Consider the following 18,218-nt stretch of genomic DNA (forward strand, 5'->3'; position numbering starts at 1 on the left):
AAAAAGAAATTAATGACACCAAAATATAAAATAAATAAGTGAAAAAAAAAAGAATGGAGTGACCCAGTTTGGAAAAGACCTATGCACCCTATGTTTATCACGGCACTATTCACAATAGGCAAGCTAAGAGTCCATAAGGAGATGAACAGATAAAGAAGATGTCGTACATATACACAGTGGAATATTATTCAGCCACAAGAACAAAACAAATCTTACCATTTCCAAAAGCATGCATCAAGCTAGAGGATATTATACTCACTGAAATAAGCCAGGCAGAGAAAGACAACTGTGAAATGATTTCACTCACTTGGGGAGTATAAGAACAGAGAGAAACCTGAAGTGGCAAAACATTGGCAGACTCAGAGAACACAACAATGGACTAATAGTACAAAACGGAAACGGACTGGGGTGGAAGGGTGGGAACGTAGGGATAAGGGTCGGGTAAGAAGCAGGCATTATGATTAGCATGTATAATGTGTGTTTGGCATGGGGAGGGCAGTACAACACACCTGAGACAAGTAGTAATTCCACAGCAACTTACTACGTTGATGGACGATGACTGCAATGGAATATGTGGGGAAAACGTGGTGATGGGGAATCTAGTGAACATAATTTTCCTCATATAATAGAAGATTAATGGCACAAAAAATATATATATATACATGTGTGTGTATGTCAATACATAAATAAATAAAGAAATAAATAAACAAGAGGGAAACAGTATGAGGCAACAAAGTTTGAAAAAGACATATGCACCCCTTTGTTTATCACAGCACTATTCACAATAGCCCAGTTCAGTGTCCAACAGGACATGAATAGATAAAACAAGATGTGGTACATATGCACAATACAATATAATCCAGCCATAAGAGGGAAATGAATACTACCATTTCCAAAATCATGGAAGGAGCTGGAGAGTATTATGCTCAGTGTAACGAGCCAGGCAGAGAAAGAGAAGTATCTAATGATTTCACTCATCTAGGGAGTATAACAAAACAGGAAAAATTGAAGGAGCAAAACAGCAGCAGACTCACAGAACCCAAGAATGGACTAATCATTAGAAAACGGAAACGGACTCCAGTGGATGGGTTCGCATGTTGCGATATGCAGGGAGAAAGCCGGTATTATGACTGGCATGTATACCGTGGGTTTGGCACAGGGAGGGCTGTACAAAACAGCGGAGACAACTAGTGACTCTACAGCATCTTACTACGTTGATGGACAATGACTGCAAAGATATATGGAGGAAACATGGTGATGGAAGAGTCTGGTAAACATAATTTTCCTCCTGCAATAGTAGATTAATCACAAAAAAAAATAATATATATACATATATATAATATATATATGTAAATATATTTTATACACACACACATATGTATATATGAATACATAAATAAATAAGAAAAAAAATAGAATGCGGCAACCAGTTTGAGAAAGATATATACACCCCTTTGCTTATACAGCACTACACACAATAGCGATGTTAAGTGTCCATCAGGAGATGTATAGATAAACAATATGTGGAATATATACACAACAGAATACTATTTAGCTATAAGACAAATCTAAATACTTCAACTTCCAACAACATGAATGGAGCTAGAGGGTGTTATGCTCAGTGAAATAAGCAAGGAGGATGATGAGTATCAAATAATTTCACTCATGTGGGGAGTATAAGAACAGAGAAACACCTGAAGGAGCAAAACATCAGCAGACTCACAGATACCAAGAATGCATTAATAGTTACAGAAGGGAAACAAACGGGGGTGGGGTGGGGGGTATGGGTTGGAATGTAGGGATAAGGGTGGGGGAGACAGCAGGGATTATTATTAGCATACATAATGTGTGTTTGGCACAGGGAGGGCTGTACGACACAGCGGAGACAAGTAGCGTTTCTACAGCATCTTACTCCCTTGATAGACAATGACTACATTGTGATACGTTGGGGCAACTTGGTGAAGGGGGAGTCAAGTAAACATAATTTTCCTCATGTAAAAGTAGACAAATGACACCGAAATATATATACATATGTATGTGAATGTATAAATAAATAAATGAATGAATGAATGTGTGAATCAATAAATAAGAAAAAAATAGAATACAGCAACCCAGTTTGAAAAAGACATATGCATCCCTTTTTTATCACACCACTATTCACAATAGCCAACTTTACCACACCACTATTCACAATAGCCAAGGTAAGTGTCCATCAGGTGTTGAATAGATAAAGAAGAGGTGGTACATATAAAGACATATGCATCCCTTTTTCATCACACCACTATTCACAATAGCCAAGGTAATTGTCCATCAGCAGTTGAATAGAGAAGAGGTGGTACATATACACAATAGAGTATTATTCAGCCATAAGAAGGAAGTAAAATACTACAGTTTCCAACAACATGGAGGGAGCGAGAGGGTATTATGCTCAGTGAAAAAAGCCATGCAGAGAAGGATGAGTATCAAATGATTTCACTCATCTGGGCAATATAAGAACAGAGAAAAAACAGATGGGGCAAAACAGTAGCAGACTCACAAAACCCAAGAATGTACTTACACTTACCGAAGGGACTGGGCTGTATGGGTGGGAATGGAGGGAAAAGGGGCAGGGAAGAAAAGGGGTATTATGATTAGTATGTATGATGAAGGGTGGCATGATGACGGCTGTGCAACAGACAAGTAGTGACTGAACAGCACCATACCGCTCTGATGGACGCTGAAGGCAATGGGTTATGTGGGGGTAACTTGGTGATCGGGTTCCTAGTAAACAATTTTCATCATGTAATTCCAGCTTTCTGATGCAAAAGCAAAATTAATGTATAAATAAATAAACAACGCAGCAACCCACTTTGGAAAACACATACGCACCCCTCTGTTTATCACAGCACTATTTAGAGAAGAAAAGAAATGGACAGAACCGATCTGTCCATAATGAGTGAAATGGATAAATTAGATGTGGTACATATACACAATGGAATATTATTCAGCCATAAGAAGAAAACAAATGCCACTATTTCAACAACATGGATGAAGCTAGAGGGTAGTATGCTCAGTCAGATTACCCAGACAGAGTGAGAAATGCATTAGATGATTTCACTCTCCTCTGGAGTTTTAGAACAAAGAAAAAACTGAAGGAACAAGACAGAAGCAGCTACGCCAAACCTAACAAAGGACTACCGCTCACCAAAGGAAAGTGACTGTGGAGGATGGCTGGGAAGGGAGGGATAAGGGGAACATTGGGCACTACGAGAGGCACACATAATGTGAGCTGGGAGGGGAGCACGGGGAAGGCAGTAATACACAAAGACCAGCAGTGATTCTATAGCATATTACTAGGATGAAAGGCAGTGATTCTCATGTGGTATGTGCTGGGGACTTGATAATGGGGGGAGTCTAGTAACTATAATGTTGCTCATGTAACTCTTTAGTACTGACAACAATTTTAAAAGAAACACACATTACCTTGGATATGGTTTCCATAATCCTGATGCTGTCAAGGTGCTCAGCGCACACGTCACTGAAATCATACCCCCGGCAAGGGTACCAGGCTCCGAAGTTGGAAGCTCCTCCAATCACCGGAGACACTCTGTCCCTAGGAAATAGGCACCACTGTGATGTCATGGAATCTCCAGGCAACTGTGCTACTCTTGCAAAGTACACCCCCAGATGGTGGGCACTGCCCACTCATGGCAGGCTGCATCATCTTAGCAAACAGTAGTTCTGGCCTATATATATATATATATCTGTGTATATATGTGTACACACACACACATACACACAGACATATACATATACCAAATGATTTCTACAAAGAGGAAAACTGAAGGAGAGCAGCACACAGAACCCAAGAATGGACTAACAGTAATCAAAGGGATAGAGACTGGGGTATATGGGTGGGAATGGAGGTTTAAGGGAAGAAGAAAGAAAAGGGGCATTGTTTAGCATGTGTATTGTGTGGGGTGGCACAGAGAAGGCTGTACAGCACGGAGAAGACTAGCAGTCATTCCACAGCATCTTACCATGCTGATGGACAGTGAGGGCAATGGGGTATCAGTGGGGAACTTGGTGTTGGAGAAGACTGATAAACTTAAAGTTCCTCGTGGAATAGGAGATTAATGATACCAAAATATACATAAACAAGTAAAAATAGAAAAGAAATTAATGACACCAAAATACAAAATAAAATAAGTGAAGAAAAAAAGAATGGAGCGACCCAGTTTGGAAAAGACCTATGCACCCCTATGTTTATCACAGCACTATTCACAATAGGCAAGCTAAGAGTCCATAAGGAGACGAACAGATAAAGAAGATGTGGTACATATACACAGTGGAATATTATTCAGCCACAAGAACAAATCAAATCCTACCATTTCCAAAAGCATGCATCAAGCTAGAGGATATTATACTCACTGAAATAAGCCAGGCAGAGAAAGACAACTGTGAAATGATTTCAGTCACTTGCGGCGTATAAGAACAGAGAGAAACCTGAAGCGGCAAAACATTAGCAGACTCAGAGAACACAACAATGGACTAATAGTACAAAAGGGAAACGGACTGGGGTGGAAGGGTGGGAACGTAGGGACAGGGGTCGAGTAAGAAGCAGGCATTATGATTAGCATGTATAATGTGTGTTTGCACGGGGAGGGCAGTACAACACACCTGAGACAAGTAGTAACTCCACAGCAACTTACTACATTGATGGACGATGACTGCAATGGAATATGTGGGGGAAACGTGGTGATGGGGGAATCTAGTAAACATAATTTTCCTCATATAATAGTAGATTAATGACACCAAAAAATATATATACATGTGTGTGTATGTGAATACATAAAGAAATAAAGAAATAAATAAATAAGAAAGAAAACAGTATGAGGCAACCCAGTTTGAAAAACACATATGCACCCCTTTCTTTATCACAGCACTATTCACAATAGCCCAGTTCAGTGTCCAACAGGACATTAATAGATAAAACAAGATGTGGTACATATGCACAATACAATATAATTCAGCCATAAGAGGGAAATGAATACTGCCATTTCCAAAAACATGGAAGGAGCTAGAGAGTAGTATGCTCAGTGTAATGAGCCAGGCAGAGAAAGAGAAGTATATAATGATTTCACTCATCTAGGGAGTATAAGAACACACGAAAAACTGAAGGACCAAAACAGCAGCAGACTCACAGAACCCGAGAATGGACTCATCATTAGAAAACGGAAACGGACTCCAGTGGATGGGTTCGCATGTTGGGATACACGGGGAGAAAGCAGGCATTATGATTGGCATTTTTAACGTGGGTTTGGCACAGGGAGGGCTGCACAAAACAGCGGAGACAGTTAGTGACTCTACAGCATCTTACTACGTTGATGGACAGTGACTGCAAAGGGATATGGAGGAAACTTGGTGATGGAAGTGTCTGGTAAACATAATTTTCCTCATGTAATAGTAGATTAATCACATCAAAAAATAATATATATATATACACATATATATAATACATATATTTGTGTATATATATATTACATACACACACATATGTATATATCAATAGATAAATAAATAAAAAATGGAATGCGGCAACCCGCTTTGAGAAAGATATATACACCCCTTTGTTTATCACAGCACTACACACAATAGCGATGTAAAGTGTCCATCAGGAGATGTATAGATAAACAATATGTGGAATATATATACACAACAGAATACTCTTTAGCTATAAGACAAATCTAAATACTTCAACTTCCAACAACATGAATGGAGCTAGAGGGTGTTATGCTCAGTGAAATCAGCCAGGAGGATGATGAGTATCAAGTAATTTCACTCATGTGGGGAGTATAAGAACAGAGAAACACCTGAAGGAGCAAAACATCAGCAGACTCACAGATCCCAAGTATGCATTAATAGTTACAAAAGGGAAACAAACGGGGGTGGGGTGGGGGGTATGGGTTGGAAGTAGGGATATGGGTGGGGGAGACAGCAGGGATTATGATTAGCATACATAATGTGTGTTTGGCACAGGGAGGGCTGTACAACACAGCGGAGACAAGTAGCGTTTCTACAGCCTCTTACTCCCTAGATAGACAATGACTGCATTCTGATACGCTGGGGCAACTTGGTGAAGGAGGAGTCAAGTAAACATAATTTTCCTCATGTAAAAGTAGATAAATGACACCAAAATATATATATATATATGTGTGTGTGTGTATGTGTGTGTGTGTGTGTATAAATAAATAAATAAATGAATGAATGTGGGAATCAATAAATAAGAAAAAAAATCGAATGCGGCAACCCACTTTGAAAAAGACACATGCATCCCTTTTTTATCACACCACTATTCACAATAGCAATTTTTATCACACCACTATTCACAATAGCCAAGGTAAGTGTCCATCAGGAGTTGAATAGATAAAGAAGAGGTGGTTCATATATACAATAGAGTATTATTCAGCCATAAGAAGGAAGTAAATACTAGTTTTCAACAACATGGTGGCAGCTAGAGGGTATTATGCTCAGTGAAAAAAGCCACACAGAGAAGGATGAGTATTAATTGATTTCACTCATCTGGGCTGTAAAAGAACAGAGAAAAAAACAGATGGCGCAAAACAGTAGCAGACTCACAAAGCCCAAGAATATACTTACAGTTACTTACTTACTTACAGACTGGGATGTATGGGATGGGTGGGAATGGAGGGAAAAGGGTCAGGGAAGAAAACGGGTATTACAATTAGTATGTATAATGAGGGGTGGCATGATGACAGCTGTGCAACACAGACAAGACAAGTAGTGATTGAACAGCATCATACCACTCTGATGGACGCTGATAGCAATGGGCTAGGTGGAGGCAACAGTTTATGTGGGTGCAACATGGTGATAGGGATGCCTAGTAAACAATTTTCATCACGTAATTCCAGCTTAATGATGCAAAAGCAAAATTAATGAATAAATAAATAAACAACGCAGCAACCCAGTTTGACAAATACATATGCACCCCTCTGTTTATCGCAGCACTATTTAGAGAAGAAAAGAAATGGACAGAACCGATCTGTCCATAATTAGAGAAATGGATAAATTAGATGTGGTACATAAATGAATAAATGAGTAAACACTGCAGCAACCCAGTTTGAAAAAGACATATGCAACCCTATATTTATCACAGCACTACTTAGTGTAGAAAAGAAATGGACAGAACCGATCTGTCCATAATGAGAGAAATGGATAAATTAGATGTGGTACATATACACAATGGAATATTATTCAGCCATAAGAAGAAAACAAATGCTACCATTTACAACAACATGGGTGAAGCTAGAGCGTATTATGCTCAGTGAGATTAGCCAGACAGAGAGAGAAATGATGCATCAAATGATTTCACTCTCCTGTGGAGCCTTAGAACAAAGAAAAAACTGAAGCACAAGACAGAAGCAGCCTCGCCAAACCTAAGAATGGAATAACGGTTACCAAAGGGAAAGTGACTGTGGAGGATGGGCAGCAAGGAAGGGTAGGAGGGAAAACTGAGCATTGGAGTAGCACACATAATGTGGGCAGGGAGGGGAGTACGCAGTAGGCAGTATAACACAGAGAGAGAGCAGTAGTGATTCTACAGCATGTTACTGGGCTGAAGGACAGTGACTCTTCTGGGGTACGTGGTGGGGGCTTGATAACGGGGGGAGCCTAGTAACCAAAATGTTCCTCATGTAACTGTTTAGTACTGACACCAAAATTAAAAGAAACACACAGTACCTTGGATATGGTTTCCATATTCCTGATGATGTCAAGGTGGTCGGCGCACACCTCACCGAAATCGTTCCCAAGGCTAGGGCACCAAGCTCTCAAGTGGGAACCTGCTACAATCACCATGCACACTCTGTCCCAAGGAAAGAGCCACCACTGTGATGTCATACACTCTCCAGGCAGCAGTGCTGCTCTTGCAAAGTACACCCCCAGATGGTGGCCACTGCCCAGCCATGGAAAGCTGCATCATCTTAGCAAACATTAGTGGTTCTGGCCTACATTGTATACATAAAAGATTTCTCTCATCTGCGGACTACAACAACAAAGAAAAAACTGCAGTAGCAAAAGGGCAGCAGCCTCCCAGAATCCAAGACTGGACTAACAGTAACCAAAGGGTAAGGCCCTGGGGTGGGTGAGTGGGAATGGAGGGATAAGGGAAGGGCAAAGAAAGGATGCATTGTTTCGCATGTATAATGTGGGGGGGGGGCCACAGGGAAGGCTGTAAACACAGAGAAGACTAGTTGTCATTCCACAGCATCTTGCCACGCTGATGGACAGTGAGGGCAATGTGGTATCTGGGGGGAACTTGGTCATGGGGGAAGTCTAGTTAGTAACCATAATGTTCTTCGTGGAATAGTAGATTAATGCTACCAAAATATACATAAAAAAGTAAAAATAGAAAATAAATTAATGATACCAATATGTAAATGAATACATAATTTCAAAAAATGACTGCAGCAACCCTGTTTGGAAAAGACCTATGCCCCTGTATGTTTATCACAGCACTATTCACAACAGCCAAGCTGTGTGTCCACAAGGACATGAATAGACCAAGAAGACGTTGTACATGTGCACAGTGGAATATTATTCAGCCATAAGGAGAAATCGAATCGTACCATTTTCCAACAGCATGGATGGACCTAGAGGGTATTATACTCAGTGAAATAAGCCAGGCGGAGAAAGACAAGTATCTAATGATTTCACTCAGCTGGGGAGTATAAGAACAGAGAAAGACCTGAAGAAGGAAAACAGCAGCAGACTCACAGAACCCAAGAATGGACAAACACTTACAAAACGGTAACGGACTGGCGTGGATGGGTTGGAATGTAGGGATAAGGTTTGGGGAGAAAGAAGGCATTATTATTAGCATGTGTGATGTGGGTTTGGCAGGGGGAAGACTGTACAACACAGAAGAGACAAGTAGTGATTCTACAGCATCTTATTACGTTGATGGACAATGACTGCAAAGGGATCTGTGGGGGCAACTTGGTGATAGGGGAATCTAGTAAACATACTTTTACTCATGTAATTGTAGATCAACGATATGAAAAATAAATAAATAAATAAATAAACAAGCTAGAATTAAATAAATAATGTGGCGACCCAGTTTCAAAGACTTATGCACCCCTATGTTTATCACAGCACTATTCACAATAGCCAAGCTAAATGTCCATCAGTAGATGAATGGATGAAGATGTACATATACACAGTGGAACATGACTCAGCCATAAGAAGTAAACAAATCCTACCATTTTGAACAACATGGTTGCAGCTACCGGGTATTAAACTCAGTGACATAAGCCAGGCGGAGAAAGACAAGTATCAGATGATTTCACTCATCTGGGGAGTATAAGAACAAAGAAAGAAAAAACTGAAGGAGCAACACAGCAGCATACTCACGGAACCCAAGAATGGCCAAACATTTACCAAAGGGAAAGGGACTGGGGAGGATGGGAGCGAATGGAGGGATGAAGGGGAAAATGGGGCATTACGTTTAGCACACATAATGTAGTGGGGATGGGATAGGGGAAAGGCAGTATATACAGAGAAGACAAGTAATGATTCTACAGCATCTTACTACGCTGATGGACTGTGACTGTAATGGGGTATGTGGAGGGTCTGGATAATGGGGTGTGTCTGGTAACCGTAATGTTGCTCATGTAACTGTTTAGTACAGACTCAAAAATAAAAAGAAACACACAGTACCTTGGATCTGGTTTCCATTTTCCCTGATGCTGTCAAGGTGGTCAGCGCCCACCTCACCGAAATCACACCCCCGGCTAGGGCAGCAGGCTCTTAAGTGGGTACCTGCACCTCTCAGCATACACATTCTGCCCCTAGGAAACATGCACCACTGTGACGTCATGGAATCTCCAGGCAACAGTGCTGCTCTTGCAAAGCCCACCCCCAGAGTGTGGCACTGCCCATCCACGGCAGGCTTCATCATCTCAGCAGACATCAGTGGTTCTGGCCTATATATGTATACATATCAAATAATTTCCAAAGGGAAAGGGACACGGTGAGGATGGGTGGGAAGGGAGGGAAAAGGGGGGAAATAGGGCATTACAATCAGCACACGTAATGTAGTGCGGAGGGGACTGGGGAAAGGCAGTATATACAAGTAATGATTCTACAGTTTCTTAGTATGCTGATGGACAGTGACTGTAATGGGGTATGTGGGGGGAACTTGATAATAGGGGTAGTCTAGTACTCATAATGTTCAAGTAATTGTACATTGACGATATCAAAATTAAAAATAAAGAAAGAAAATAATAAAAAAAGAATAAGTTAAGAATCTTCTTGGAAAATACAGAATCTATGGCATCTTACTACACTGATGGACAGTGACTGCAGTAGGTAAGAGGCGGACCCGATAACATGGGTGAATGTAGTAACCACATTGTTTTTTCATGTGAAACCTTCATAACAGTGTGTTTTAATAATACCTTAATAAATCAAAAAATGAATCCTACCTGTTAACATCCTGGATGTTCAAATGCAATCTTATCTTTAAGATGGGATGCTTCCTGCCTTTTACTATGTTGTTTGTGACTGGGTTTACTTGACATATTAATCGCCCAGGTTATATATTACTTGATTAGGGGCTGAAGGAGGAAAAGCAGCATCTGGGCAAAGTTAAAGATAAACTAGGCCTTTTCGCAGGCTAACGTAAATTTTACAATAGCCTCATTTAACTGACACAATGCAGACTTGGGCCATGCTGAGGTATTTTCTTATCCGGGAAATGTTCGAACATTCCAGGCCAGGCTACTCCTGGCTTTTTAGTTTAGTTACTAATCTTCACGGAAGAACGCTTATACTCCTAGTTTGGTATTTTACTTGAGAGATTTCATGTGACTCTGACTTTGCTGAATTGTTTCATTCGGAGTTTTGGTAAGGGTCTTTTTCCAGAGGCCCTCACCCTACTCTGACTACACCCATGGTCCCTGTCTCAGAATACCCTGTGGCAGACTACGAACCGAAATGACGGTAAGATATGAATTTCTAAATACAAGAAAATGCACTGTCAGTTCCCATACCAAGTAAAGAAACTTCATTCCCAAATAAAAAATACGGGAGGTACCTCATGAAAAACTTTTTAATTCTAAAGGCGCTGCCTCCAGGCGTCCCCTCGCTCACCGCCCCGCCCCGGGTCACACTTGAACCTCAGCTCGCCCGCCCTCACCCTCAAGGCCCCCGCCGAGAAAATTCACACACGGCAAAACGTCCGCCGGCCTCACCGTCTGCGCGGCACGGCGCGGCCCCTCCACCTGCGTCCCCGGCCCGGGCGGCGGGAGGAGGTCGGCGTCGCGGCCCTGGGCCGGGCCGAAGCGAGCCGCGGGGTGGACAGCAGCCGCCCTCACCACCCCGACGGACGGAAGAGCAGCGGCGCCGGTGAGCCCCTCCCCAACTGCCACTGAGAACTTCAGCGGCCGCCCGCACGTCCGACCCGGGCCACCTGCTCCTCTCCTTCCCTTCACGGGCGGCTCCTCCGGCGGAGTGCTTCGACTCCCGGACCCCAGCAGGACCCCGCGAGCCCAAAACCCGCGTCGGCCGCTTCCCGACCCCGCCGGCCACGCGCTGCCCACCGAGCCACTCGCAGGAGCTCCCACGCGTCCGGGTCCCCCGCGCTCTCAGGCGGAGGCAGGGTTTACCGCGCCACGTCCGGGTCCCGCCACGCCCCGCGGCCACGTACCTTCTGGGCCGCAGAGCCGTCGCTGTCGCCTTCACCCTGAAGCAGGGCCCGCTCTGGACCCTCCACCGCAGGTCTGCCGCCAAGGGAGCCGCTTCTCGGCTGAGCTCTCTGAAGTACGACCAGGCCAGCGGCTCAATTCCCAGCGGATCGCCGCCCTCAGGACGCCGAGGGAGAGCGGAGGAGGGGCGGGGCGGTGGTCCGAGGCCGGTACCGCCCTCCGCATGCGCGCCGGGAGGACGGCGCACCCGAGCACCGCTCGGGTCAGTCCACATCTGCTGCGTGGACAGGACGGTGCGCGCAGCTCCTGACCGGACCGAAACACGGACGGAACGGCAGAAACTGCCTTTCCTGACGGCGCTCGCGACACTACTGACTGTGGGATAAGGCGGCGGCGCCTGCAGCTATTACGCAGCCGCCGGACTTAAGCGATCTGCGCCCAATGGCTGCCCGCCATCGACTGACGGCCCTCCCGGCCAATGTGCGCGAGTCGCCCGGGGGCACCCCCGCCCCCGACTTCCGCAAGAGTTAGACGGTGGAAAATAGAAGGAAAAAAGATTAAATCTATATTCTGCCTCTATGTATATATCTCTTCTAGACATTTCATATGAAGAAATTTTATAATATGTGACCTTCTGTGTCTCCTTCTTTCACTTGTAATGTTTTCAAGGTTTATCCATGCTGTAGGATGTATCAATACTTCATTCCTTTTTATGACTCAACAATATTTCACGCAATGGATATAACATCTTTGTGGTGTATCCATTCATCAGTTGATGCGGTTGTTTTCACTTTTTGGCTGTTATAAATAGTGCTTCTATGAAAACACTGTACACATTTTTCTATAAGTGTTTTCAAATCTAGGTAGTAATGGAATTTCTGGTTCATATGGTATGCTATGTCTAACTTTCTGAGTAACTGCCAAATTGTTTTCCAAAGACGCTGTCCCATTTTACATTCTCACCAGAAATGTATGAGGGTTCTAAATTCTCCACATCCTTATCAACACTTATTTTTTCTGTTCCTGATGTTTTTCTAAACTATCTTAACTGTCTTTGTGGGCATGAAGTAGTAGCTTCTTTGCCCTTTAACTTTGGGCATGAAGTAGTAGCCTCTTTGCCCTTTAACTTTGCTTGTGTCCCTTGTAAACTATACAGAGCTGAAGTTTCTTTTTGTTCCCTTGTCTGACAACCTTTTTCTTTATGTTAAGCATTTATTTAATTTCTTGTACTCATTACCAACTTAACTGGATTTATTTTTAATCACATAATTTTGTGCTTATTATGTCATATTATTTGAAAAAAATATTTTCTTTCAGATTGATATTCTTTTTCTATTTCCTCATTCCACTTTTCTCCATGTCTCAGTTTGAAAGCTCTATTCAGTATATCTATTTTTTAAGAGGTCACCATAGATATTTTTATTTTTTATTTTTTCAATTTTTTATTTTGGTTTGATTAATGTACAATTACATGAGCAATATTATGGTTACTAGACCCCCCCATCATCAAGTCCCCACCACATACCCCAATAAGAGTCACTGTTTTTCAGCCCAGTAATATGCTGTAGAATCACTACTTGTCTTCTGTGAGGTATCCTGCCCTCCCCGTGCCCCCATCCCTGGATACATTATGTATGCTATTGTATTGCCCCTTTTCCCACCTTTTCACTCCCTTCGCACCCATGCTCCCAAGCCCCTTGCCCTTTGGTAACTGCTATAGTCCATTCTTGAGTTCTGTGATTCCGCTGCTGTTTTGTTCCTTCAGTTTTTCCTGTGTTCTCATACTCCACAGATGAGTGAAATCACATGATACTTGTACTCAGCCTGGCTTATTTCACTGAGCATAATACCCTCCAGCTCCATTCAGCATCATAGATATTTTAACATGCATTCTCAACAATATCTCAGGTTATCGTGATGCTTTAACTTCCTTCACAAAAACAAAGCGTTCTTAAACTTTGATCATTCTCTTCCCCATGCTATTATTTTATCGTATTTTTGTTCTAACTGTATCTTAAATCCCGCCCATGAGGCATTGTTGTTCCATGTAGTCGTTCAAAGCATTTACCACATAGTCAACAATGTCTTTGTTCATTCCCTTTTTCTTTTCTATAATTTTTTTTAAGTTTTTAGTTAAGGTATTATTGACATGCACTCTTATGAAGGTTTCACATGAAGAAACAATGTGATTACTACATTCACCCGTATTATCAGGACCCCCCCTTACCTATTGCAGTCACTGTCCATCGGTGTAGTAAGATGCCACAGATTCACTGTTTGCCTCCTCAGCTGCACAGACACTTCCTATCTCTTTTTCTCTCTCTTTTTCTTCTGGTACCCCTAAAATGCAAATGTAGTTCCGTTTGGATTGGTCACACCGTTCTATTAATATTCTTTCATTCCTGGAGATCCTTTTATCTCTCTCTGCCTCAGTTTCTCTGTATTCCTGCTTAAGTAACCTCAGTGACCATCATTTTTAAATAATTTTTTAAATGCGTTTTTAATTCAAATGGATTTTGAAGATAACAGAAGAATAATCTGGAAAATACTACAGTGATCATCCCCTACAGGTGCTTAAAATTACTTAAACCAAGATTACAAAAACAAATTTTGTTTTTTGGAATCCAGGGATTAAAATTAAATAAAAATTAATTTGATTGTTTGGATTACTCTACTCCTTTCCGCTAGACCTTTCCCATATTATGAAATATTGCCATTACGCTAAAAAATAAAAAGCGTGTGTCAAAGCACAACAGCAGTAAATAAATACAAAGAAAACGTTTAGCATGTGAAAAGCAGGAAAAAAACCAAGGCAATCTTTGTGCATAATGTCTACATGACATGTACTTAATGAAATTTATTGAAAATTTATTAACACATTAGTTTTTATGTATGTAAAAGTAAGTTTACACATGAAAGTGCTTCTTCTTGAGCATTCATGTTTATCACTTCCTCCCATCTTATTTCAAGATTAATGAGGGAAATCATCCCAACAAAATGCCTTTAGTTAAGTGAGCCAGAATCTAAATACTGCCCTGATTCTTCAGTTGTAAACTCATACAAGTACCAACATGAGTAAAGTACTATCCTGACTTTGAGGAGCTCACAGTACAGTGGGAGTAACTGATACTAACGACATACACTCTTTTAACACTTTTCCTTATCTATATGAGAAACCATAGCATATTTTCATCTTATCTCTAGGATAAAATTAAGTTTACAGGCGTAATACTGAAATACACCTGTTAAACCGGTCAGTTTAATGTTGTAAACTAAATATGGGTACTAGAAGTTCTCATTGCTTGGTAGATGTTGATATTTAATGAATACGTTGTGTTAATACATAAATTTATATTTTTATGACAGATTCTTGAAATTGAAATTTTCACTGGTACAGAATTTAGAACAGGGTCCTGCAATTGGTACTTGGAATATTTGTCCTTCCAATTTTTCATAAAGAGATATACAGTATGGGTTCCTCCTACTGAAATAACAGAAACACCTAAAATGTCTGTTTACTATTTCACATATTTTAAAGATTTTGTGAATTTATATTATTTTCTATTCACTCTTTCTTATCTCCCAAAATGGCTATTTTCGTGGCCTTCCATCTTCTGCATCTGTATTGCAATTAATACACTTTCTATGCTGAAAATATAGATCTTTTATCTTCAATTGAAATTGACAAACAGATGCTTAAGAAAAACAAAAATAAGGATAGTTTCTATTAGGACCAGGAAACTATTAAAAGCCTGTTGGTCTGCGTTGACACTTTCTTAGCTAGGTATTACCCCTGACTACCTCATCCCCCAAAATAATTCAGTTTACACACACACACAAACACACACCTCATTTGTAGTTTTCAGTGTCCTTTATTCCCTGTAACACATTGGTTGTAAACACATCCTTTATTCCTAGTAACACAAAGTGATCCTCTGGACTTTTCCTTCTTTAATTTTGTCCTTTGGCTTTAGATCTTTTCATTGATTTTTCTTTATTCTTTAAAAATTCCAGATATGTTAAAACTCCTGTGAAATCTTCTGACCTATTTGTAATATTTAAAGCTCAATCTTAGAGTGCAGAGAGAACTAAAGGCAGAATTCTTATAATTCATGTTTAGCTTGGGAGAATCCAGAATAATGCTAAAAAATGCAAAATGAAAATTTTTGTTAAAAAGAATTTTAAGACAGTAGGAAAATTCACAAGTGGAAAATTAAATTTAGAGCAGTTGAATACTCCAGTAGAACTGTATGTTAGCTTACCATGGGGGTGTGGGTGTGGAAGAGAATTAAAACAAAAAGCATAACTTTAGAGAGATGTGGCCATTCTTTAACTGTAAATAAAGGGTCATTGATACAGAATCTCAGAACTGTAAAGAGACTGAAAAGTCATCTTGTCGTAGCTCCTTATCTCAAGAGGAGAGACAGAGGTAAAAAGGCAGATTCTTGCCCAAAATCACACAATTAATAATTGCTAAGAATAAAGTCTCTGAAATCTTACTCCAGTGATCACGTTCCTCTTGTAGTATGTGTGTATAGGGGGCTCATAACTGCATATTCCAACAAACCATCAGGCCTTGTCTCTATCTTTCTACTTTTGAAGTTATTAACAAGAAAAAAAAATCACCTTAAAATGTTTTCAAAACCAATAAAATACTCATAATTTGAACACATTGCCCAAAGTGCCTAAATTATGTCAGTTAAATTATCATTTTATCTAACAAAATCCAGTTTGCCTTTTTCAAACTCCTAGCATGAACAAAGCCTAATTGCCTACTGTTACAGACTATCATTTCTTCCTTTAAATTTCACAAAAAGCAATACGAAAAAGATTTTAAGTTATAATTGAGAAAGTTTTATATATAATGTATATCTAAAAATACACATGCATGCAAGAATATACACACACACGTATATGTACAAGAATTAATTAACATTCTTGTTCATATTGGCTTACTAAAGAAACAGTTTATTCCCATTAGATTAGATTGCATAACCTTTTTTAAGTAGTGAGTTTTTAATTAAATAGCTTTTCTTTATTTCACTGGGTGTCATCAAAAATTTAAAGTACTCCATTGAACTGCTGTTTCTCTTAAAAATTATGTAATGACTGTAGTTAATCAAATAATTTATACTTAAAAAGAAATAAAACTTTTCTTTCATCTAAAATAATTTTTAAAAGGTTTTTAAATGTTTTAAGTTATTTCATGGAATTTATATGATCTAGGCAAATCCAGTCATATCTGTTTAAAATATACTGAGTTTTAAAATCATAATACCAAATATAGATCCAAGGTATTATAGATGAACCCTGAAGTGAATTGCCTTGCTTCAAAATGCAAAATGTAATTCACTTTCATAAATATTTTTATACGGTATGTACTGACATCAACCATTTTTACCACGTCTCGGTATTTTTATTTTTCTACTTTAATTTATACCATTAAAATTTGATAAATTCAAGTTGTTTATGGTAAAAGGTTAATGTTTTGCTGTTATATAAAAAACTTGGATAGTATTTAAAATATCTACACACACACATGCACACACACACACACACACACACACACACAGACACACACGCGCGCGCGCGTGCAGGATTCTCCCTTAAAGAACACTTAAAAATCTTCTATACTGTTTGGTGCTTTACTACTTATATTATATTGCATTTTCATTTGTTTTCTTCTGCGTACCCTATATCAGGCTTAAGAAAGCTGTTTCTTTTAACATGCATAATTCAATGCTAACAAAATTTGTTAACTTGAATTTCATTTTAAGATTGTGTATTCTGATACATGTTTTTGTTTGATTTCTTAACTAGTGAAAAAAGCTATAGATTTTAAATCTAGAGGTTTTAATGGTTTCCAGGGAACGACAGCAGCAACAAGTTTTCTGTCTGTGAGTGTAACTCCTTTTTTGTTACTTTCTCTCGTGCAAGAGTGAAGTTTGTGGTGTCTGTGTTGGTTGTGTGTGTTTTATTAAAAATGTTCGTGTATTTACCAAATTAACTGCATTAATATCTATATAACATGCATGATTATTATTCAGTATTTTCTTGTATTTAAATGTGCACTGAGTTAATGGATTGATACAGAAAGCTCCCAAACTCAGATTGTTTCGACATATAAAAAACAACAGTAATAAACTTTTAATCTAGAGTGTTGGTAATATTTTAGTTTTATAACTCTAGGATGTGAGATAAAAAAGTGAGTAAAATTCCATAAATTGGTGGTTTCTTACAGGAATTTTTGTGTGAGCATATCTAAATTTCAACAAGTATTTCTGTGAGGAAAATTTTAATAGCAACTTCTCATTTAGAGGAAAAAGGTATTCTTAATTTGAGTTAATTTATCTGAACCCTTTAAATCAATAGTGTTTTATAAGTTAATTAATTTTTGCTTTCTTTTGAAAATCTCACAGAATGGCTTGAAATACATATGTTTATGTATTGCCTCAATATACAATTTTGCCCAACATGCAGGGTTTATACATCATCAGAAATTCATCCATTAAT

At 39.7% G+C, this 18,218-nt stretch overlaps 1 long non-coding RNA gene across 4 annotated transcripts in view; it reads right to left on the reverse strand.

Annotated features, from left to right (window-relative positions):
- The window catches only part of LOC140847592 (uncharacterized), a 45,764-nt gene extending 34,132 nt beyond the window's left edge, over positions 1-11,632 (reverse strand). For 3 of the 4 annotated variants that reach the window (XR_012127632.1, XR_012127635.1, XR_012127634.1), the window contains exons 1-4: positions 11,601-11,632; positions 9,718-9,848; positions 7,741-7,864; positions 3,463-3,592 (exon numbers count right to left, since the gene is read on the reverse strand). This is a non-coding gene — a long non-coding RNA (uncharacterized lncRNA). Of the gene's footprint in view, positions 1-3,462; positions 3,593-7,740; positions 7,865-9,260; positions 9,352-9,717; positions 9,849-11,600 lie in introns of all 4 variants that reach the window. The other variant, XR_012127633.1, reaches the window with a different exon arrangement.
- Between the last annotated feature and the right edge of the window lie 6,586 nt (positions 11,633-18,218).

This window comes from Manis javanica, unplaced genomic scaffold (assembly GCF_040802235.1).
Source record: "Manis javanica isolate MJ-LG unplaced genomic scaffold, MJ_LKY HiC_scaffold_23, whole genome shotgun sequence".
Classification (NCBI taxonomy): Eukaryota; Metazoa; Chordata; class Mammalia; order Pholidota; family Manidae; genus Manis; species Manis javanica.